The sequence below is a fragment of the Thamnophis elegans genome, chromosome 3 (genome assembly GCF_009769535.1).
Source record: "Thamnophis elegans isolate rThaEle1 chromosome 3, rThaEle1.pri, whole genome shotgun sequence".
Taxonomy (NCBI): domain Eukaryota; kingdom Metazoa; phylum Chordata; class Lepidosauria; order Squamata; family Colubridae; genus Thamnophis; species Thamnophis elegans.
Window position 1 is genome coordinate 12,880,843 of NC_045543.1, and position 8,672 is coordinate 12,889,514.

Below are 8,672 nucleotides of genomic sequence, written 5' to 3' on the forward strand. Positions count from 1 at the left end.
GTTGTTGGCAAAAACTCAACACTTTAGGAAAGACATTTTCTTACAGTGTGTAATGATCGGTGATATAGTGAATAGTTTGACTTTAAATCTTCTGTTAAATATACTGAATTAACACCTTGATTAAACTTCAATAGATGCAAGATTCGGTCTCACCTTAAAAAAAAAAACCTAATGCATCATCTTACTGATATCTGATCTCCCCTCCATGGCATAAGAGTGAGGTGTCTTATTTGAAGACAATCATTATTGTTGCTCTTAAGCATAATCCTTCTCACATGGTGACTTCTAAGATTGACTGGTATGCACAGAACATAAGGCCTTCTGGGTCCTGCGAATTGTGCCAAGCTTCTTTTATGCATGCCTTAATCAACTAATAAAGGCCTTTCTTTGTAAAACTGCCCTCGGTTGATTTTATAATTAGCTTGTGTGTCAAATGGAGGTTGTTATGCCTTCTTGCTTATACACCACTTTGTGAGAGCATAGCTATGAAACAGCAGGAAGACATTCTTTTTTTAAAACAATGATCTTGTGCATGACAGGTATTCAAATCTGTTTTTTTAACAGGAATTTCCTTATCCACAGCCTGGAGCCTGGACAACTTTTCATTTTGATGCATATAAGAGGTAACACAAAAGTCTAATTCGGTGCTGTTATCTAGCAAGACTCTGGATTTTTGCATCTGAGATCTGCAAAAGATCCCTAATCTACCATGAATCTAAAACGGTGATGTCTGTATTTAAGCTTCACAGCATGCCTTGCAAGAATCCTTAGTTCGATCTGATATTAACTCAGCTCCTCATCTGAACCAACCTGCCTATATGGATGTTCTCATTCACTCCATCTAACAAAATATAACTGGGAAAGGCATAAACGAAGCTTTAACAAAAGCTCTTTCCCCTGTTCTGGACTGCACTGCACCAATTTTGTCTGAAATGAAATCTTGAAAACTAATAATTGGCCTCTATTTTTTCCCTCGGGCACCAAGGTAAACTACTATTTAGCATTTTGAATTTTTACCTGTATTGATCACCTGAATTTTTGTTGTTTTTTTAAAAAACCATTCTACTTAGTTGTTGTAACTCCCACTTCATCACAACAAATTTCTTCTTTTCTGCCAGATTACTAGGTCTACAGAACAATTAAAGAGAATCTATGGGTACAGAGTACTTTAATGGGTAGTTCAAAATTACCTCTAATAAAGGTAAAGGAAGGAAGGAAGGAAGGAAGGAAGGAAGGAAGGAAGGAAGGAAGGAAGGAAGGAAGGAAAAGAATTTCTTAAGGAATTTAGTTTTCCTTAAGGATGCAGTCCTATCTGAGAAATCTAGATCACTGGCTTCCATAATATGCATTTCTGGATTTTCACCTTGTAAGTTTCCAGAGGTTACACAAATACTGGAAATATTTTTAAAGAAATGATATGTATGTACAATACAGGCAAATGCTCGATAGTACATGTGAAATTACAAAGATACAAAGATAACCATTAGAAAAACTAACGTTGTACTTGTGAAGTAACATTGTTAGTACTGTATAATATGTAAGAATGACCAATCAAGTGAATATAAATTGTTCAAAATAATTGCTTGATTACAAAAACAATTATATTCCTAATAATGGATGATCTCCATCCCAATCCGGAACAGTATAATAAACTAGAAATGACTTAAATAGTATACTCACATCAACCAAACTAGTGTAGCCTATTTGTACAATAATTGTTCATTCTTTACAAGGAACAGATTTGGAAGATGCAATAGATAGTATGAGACACCAGATGATGCTGTTTCACAGGTAATGAATAAAGCCTGTCTGTGATCTTTTGCATGGACTCTGCCAATCAAGAGGAATCCATCTGTATTCTGAAGCTTTCCTGGTTAACTTGTATGAAAAAGTTTAATGGAAGTAATTCTCTTCTGTGGATTTGTTCTCCATAATAAGGCAAGTCTTGCCTTCTTCATCAACTTAGTGCAAGTTAGTGGAATAGTGAACTTACATTACAGCTGAACTTCCAGGCTATGATGTCACTTTCTAACAGCAGCACGTAGGTCATATTGAATATTTTACCTTTGACAAAATCCACCCATAATCATTATCACCCATAAGTTCAGCCCACAATGTTTTCATTCAGATTCTCCCTTCAGTTCAAAACAAAACACATTTTAAAAATACAATGATTCTCAAATAGAAGAGGATATTTGTAGCTCAATATTGTGTAACTACAATATTTGTAGTTGAACCCTGGGTTAATTGGAGCTCTCTCTGAGCTTAGTTGTTTTCTTGCAGACATTTTATTAGCCATCTGGGTAACATCATCAGTGCAAGAAAACAACCAGGCTCAGAGAGCATCAAGGACTTCACAATGCAAAGATTTGCTGAACAGAGCAGGATCTTTTCTCCAATATTTGTCTAAATCAACTTACCCAAGCACTGACAGTTAAAAAGTTTTTGAATCTTCTCCTTCTTAATGAATTGATGGACATCTTGCTAGTCATCAGGATAGTAAATTTCCTATTGAATTTCAATTTACTCAATGATTAATTCTGGGAAAAGATGGCAGAATTCATAGATCATCACAATATTCTAAGTTAATTAAATCCAAAGATGTTACATTAAAAAGAGTGGGTTTTAATTTCCAAAAGGATATGATCAATAATAATTTGCTTCTTCTCCTTCCCAGAAATCCTGGGATAGTGTTTGATACAATATGATTCAATCTAGCATTATTTCTGTGTTTAACTCTAAGCTGCATGCTTGAAACTGATTATAGATAATGCTTTAACATCATCTGCGAGACGTTTGGACTGCAAGGTGATCAAATTGGTCAGTCCTAGAGGAGATCAACCCTGACTGCTCTTTAGAAGGCCAGATCCTAAATATGAAACTCAAATAGTTTGGCCACCTAATGAGAAGGAAGGACTTACTGGAGAAGAGCCTAATGCTGGGAAAGATTGAGGACAAAAGAAGAAGGGGACGACAGAGAATGAGGTGGCTGGATGGAGTCACCAAAGCAGTAGGCATGAACTTAAATGGACTCCAGAGGATGGCAGAGGACAGGAAGGCCTGGAGGAACGTTGTCCATGGGGTCGTGATGGGTCGGACACAACTTCAGAACTTACAACAACCAACATTATCATCAGTACAATATTTCCCCTTTCATCGAAGATTTTTTGGGAAGCTCAAAAATATGCCTCAAAATATATTGCCTCATTCTTCTCCTCAAAGTCATAGAGCTTGGAAGACTGTTATTGACCTTTTTTTTTAAAAAAAATGCATAAATATATCCAATGATACAATAGAGAGATTGCAGTGGTGGATTTGAATCAGATAGACTCGTATTCAAATCCACACTCAAGCATAGAAACAGTATCACTATTATTCCTTTCTCCTTTTAATCTTACCGGAACAGAATTTATGTTCATGAATTTCTCTGAAAGTTTATTTACTTATGTTACATACAGAGTAATAGTCGGCTGTCCAGAGTTGCGTTTCTTAAGGTGGGCGATTATATGAGTCTTTAAGATAAGTGAAATAAACACCTCCATTCTTTTCCTTGGGTCAATTCTTTTGAATGAGTAGAGTAAGTTTTTTGTCACTATGTGACAATCATGAAGTAGCCCACTTAGTTTGCAATGCCGTTCACATGTTATCCCTCTTCCTGGGATAGGATCTTGACTTCCGAGTGTTTCCTATACTCTGTGCTTCATTATAGAAAATCACTTACTGGCATCTCTTTTGAGAGCCAAGGTGGCGCAGTGGTTAAATGCAGCACTGCAGGCTACTGCTAGATCAGCAGGTCAGCGGTTCAAATCTCACCGGCTCAGGGTTGACTCAGCCTTCCATCCTTCCGAGGTGGGTAAAATGAGGACCCAGATTGTTGGGGGCAATATGCTGACTCTCTGTAAACCGCTTAGAGAGGCCTGAAAGGCCTATGAAGCGGTATATAAGTTTGCTGCTATTGCCGATCAGTCTCTGCTGATCTCCGAGTCTCCGAGTCTCCACCTGACTTCCTGCTTTTTGGCTCCAGTCCTTGGCTGCATATTTAATGTTGGACTTTGGCTATTTTCCCTTTTTGTTCTAGTATAGTATAATTAAACAGCTGCCACCACACACACACACCCTTTTTTTTTAACAGGCTTTGTAAAATATAGTTCATCTTTTCACAGGAATCCTTTGTGAGCGTAGCATTTCCTTACTACTGTTTCATAACTAAATGTGGTGTCATCCAGCCGTAATCGGAATGAAGACCATTTATATTATCAAAATATTGGATGCGTGATGCTAGAAAACACTAGAAATCACTTCTGAGGATAATTCATTCATTCGTGATCAATATTAAAGGGGAAAGAAAAAGAGGGAAGTGTTCTTTTTTTTGTTCCTAAAACCATAAAGTTTGCATTGGTCATAAGCTTCACCAAGAATGTAGGGTAAAAAAATATGAATTGAGTTGAATTAGACTTTCCTATTTGCCATGGGAGTTTCAACTTACAGCTAGGATGCGGAGATAGAGACATGTGGGGAAAGGTTGATTATTCATTTTTGAAAGTATAGATGCCAGCAGTTACTGCAATCTTTCTTCCGACTGGAGCAAAATACTCAGATGCTTTCTTGGGAAGAGAGCAAAAAGAAAAAAAGAGAGAAAAATTAATATGGGATAGGTGCGCTAAGGGGGGGGGGAATGCTACAGTCACGTGTATCTCCACGGCTGAAGGAAATTATCTTCAAAGCGTAAAACTTCAGTTTCCACGTAACTTTCATGATCACTGAATGGTTTATGAGAAACGTTCAGAAAAATTCCCAAGAATGGAAATACATTTATTTGAATCACACAAAATGTCACAACTAAAAAAAAGCAGGATTTCTACATCCCTTCATCAATATCGATCTTGCTTTTCCTTTTCCAGGTAAGCATGCAAATGATAAATGTGCTCTGCTTCAAATCTGTTATGGCCTAGCCAAAGGTTATTCTTGATTTTAGCCAAAGTAAATCTATAAGGGGCAAGTAGGGTATGGCTGGTTTGCCTTATCCCCACTTTCCCCCTCTTTCTTGCACGGCCTGAACTGCACATTAGCCTGCCTGGTGAGTTTTCCAGAGTCTGCAAACGAACAAGAGACAAGGAAGAATCCCGAGTGCCAGCAAAAACATAGTTCACAAATATATTCAAGTCAGTCATGCTTTTAGATTTAAATTCATTTCCTTTGCCATGCGAATATATAAATAAGTGTATGCTGAAACCGCATATTCTAAACAAACAGATCTTTTTCCAAGCAGATGCTCACCTATTGCTCATTTTTCTTCAGCCTCTGAGAATCATTTCTCTGTATTCTTCCCTCTTGATCCCACCATCCATTCAAATCACCTAGCATAACTATTTCCCCCTGAATCATATTCATTCAGAATGATGGACAACTTTCCAATGCCTAGAACATAGAACATGGAATAACAGAGATGGACTGATCCATGCAGGTCTTCCAGTCCAACCCCCTGATCAAGCAGGAGACTGTATATCATTTCACATAAATGGTTGTCCAGTCTCTTCTTGAAAGCCTCTGGTGATGAAGCACCAGTGGTGGGTTTCAAAAATTGTTCGAACCTACTCTGTGGGTGTGGCCTCCTTTGTGGGAGTGGCTTGCCACCCTTGTGACCGGATGGGAGTGGCTTGCCGCCCATGTGACTGGATATGAAGATGCCGACGACACTTGTCAGAACCACCTTAAATTACCTCACACACAGCACTGGCATGCATAAGAATATGATGTCAACTTGTTTTTTAAAAGGCATCTTTGGTTTGCGTTAAAACAACTTCAACACATGCAATGTTCTGATTGCACCACAAACGCAGTAGTCATCCTTACCTTTCACAGAGGCACTGAGTTTTATAAATATGAGCATGATAGTGTAGAATAATCACATCCAAGGACCAGTGGTGGGTTTCAAAAATTTTTGGAACCTCTTCTGTAGGTGCGGCCTGCTTTCCGGGTCCACTGGTGGAACCTCTTCTAACCGGTTCGGTAGATTTGACGAACTGGTTCTACCAAATAGGTGCGAACTGGTAGGAACCCACCTCTGTGGAGCACCCACAACTTGTGAAGGCAAGCTATTCCATTGGTTGATTGCTATCATCATTAGGAAATTTTTCCTTAGTTCTAGGTTGCTTCTCTCCTTGGTGAGTGTCCATCCATTGTTTCTCGTCTTGCCTTTTGGTGCTTTGGAAAATAGTTTGATCCTTCTAAAATTTGATTTTCTAAAATAGTTTGACCTTCTAAAGATGGCATGGTCGATAATCAGTGATTGACTGTATAGCTTTTAACCTTTGTAAAGATCGATTGTATTTCAATAGAAATCAATACATGCATATTACTGCCTGATGCAGCTTGGCAATCAGATAAGAAACAGATTTAGAAACTGTAGTGCTTGTATTGTGTTGAGAACACTTAAAGGATCAAGGATCCACTGCCCCCTTGGATTGAGTAGATCATTCTACTCCAGGAATTAGAGATCTAGCAATGGTCTGGACTGATGGTGTGGGACAATTAAAATCTTACTGGTAGTAGGGACATTGTTTCTACTGTGACAGTCATGATAGAGATGGGTGTGTGAAGATGAACTTAAGTAACAAAGACACACTGATAACAAGCAATGGAAAGGATTGAGATTGACAGCTTTCTGTTCAAATCCATCCTATTTCAAGACTAACAGGAAGAAAGCTGCCCATTCTATTACAGTGTATTCCAGAGGATGTATAAGTTCGTGGCACGACATAACCGCGAACGTCAAAAGCACGCCGACAACACCGCGGCGCTAAAACTGCGATGTCAAAAGCGCGCCGACAACACCGCGGCGCTAAAACCGTGATGTCAAAAGCGCGCCGACAGCAGCGCGCTGACAGAAGCGCAATTTAACTTAAGGTAAGGTTTAGGGTTAGGTTTAGGGTTAGGTTTAGGGTTAGGTTTAGGGTAGGTTTAGGGTAAGTTTAGGGTTAGGTTTAGGGTTATTTTTAGGGTTATGTTACAGCGCGCTTCTGTCGGCGCGCTGTTGTTGGCGCGCTGTTGTCACGCGGTTTTGACGGTGCGGTTTTGTCACCGCGCTTTAGTCACACGCGCTTTAGTCTACCGCGGTTTTGTGGTGGAACCGTATAAGTTTGGAAAGAAGGATCTGGGCACAAGCTTGGCAGTCCATGGAAGCTGCAGCTGGGGGGGGGGAGAGGAGGACAGTTAGAGGGATTAAGACTATGATTGGTGTATTCCTTGGAGCCAAAAGGGAAGGAGAGTAATACAGCTGCAATGTAACTCTAATTATTGGCAAGTCCAGATGAGTCAAGGAGAAGCACCATACTTGGCAAAGCACATCCTTTTTGTAATGTGAGCAAATTAACATATGTGGGGTTTTTTGAGAAGAAAAAAACAGCAGCTTTCCCCCTCCAGCTTCTGCCATGGCAGTCTGCTAATTAGGCTTTTGAAAAGGGCTAAATCCAAGTTTATTGGCTTGCCAATAAGATCGTATGTGCACAGAAAAACAAATGCTTGCATTTTAACCAAGACAAACAAAGCAACAATCTCGCCAAGGGAAGAGGAGCTAGGAGAGGGAGACATGCTTGGAGAATTTGTTAAGACATTGCAACACTGGAAGATCCTGTAGTTGACTAGACAAAGGAAACGGAAGAGGGATTTGGCAAAGCTGCAATGTAGAACAGATGGGAGAAACTCTACATTTGGGGGTTTTCGTGGTAGACACTGTGGGAAAAAAGGTGGCCAAAAGTTCAATTATAATGTACATCCCTTCAAACCGAAAAGCTGAAGATTGAGGGACCTGGCTGTCAGCATAATATTCTAATGGAACCCATGGCATAGGAAATAAAAAAAATGAATGTCATATATGGTGTTGAGACAAAATGCTTCCCCAGAACAGTAATTAACTGGCAGATATCAGGGATGGGCTGATGTGGGTTTGCAGAGATTCAGGAGAACCTCTAGCTAAGATTCTGTGCAGTTCAGAGAACCCCCAAATCCCACTTCTGGCTGGCCCCACCCACCCATTTTGAATGCAGTTAAGTGCAGGGTGCGTGCAGAGGCTCGGGGGGGGGGGAGGTTGGTGAAACGGGCCTACTGGAAGTTTGGGAAGGTCAGAAACGGACCCCTGCTAAAATTTTGAAATCCCACCCCTGGCACATATTCATGGCTCAAACCTTAGCAATGCTTTCCACGCAGAAATCCCAAAGTCAATTCTTTAGCCTCTCCACTGAAAAAGATGCTCAGAGAGGGCAGAATAAAATTTCTGCCAGATTGCTGCTACTGGTGAGTGCAGGCAATCCTAGGAGTAGCATACCAGCGACCTAACATAGAATATAATTTCATATAGTTATAGAACACAAATATAATGCACTCCTTTCGGATTAATTTCAAAGGTGCAGCTGAGGCTGAATATATCAGCCAAGTTTCTCAGTAGTAGTTAAGTGGCCACCTACATTACACATTTGTAGAAATAACTGCATCACTGCCAATTACCCATTTAAAAGTTCAAAGTTTTGGTTATATGACAGAAGGCTTTGCCAACTTGTAAAGAAGATACCCACCAACCTTCACTGTTATAGATCTGATTGGTAAAGCAGATCTTCAGGAAAGGTCCTACATAACAAGAAACATTGAAGGCTCTTCCAGGGTTGTTTGTGGTAGGT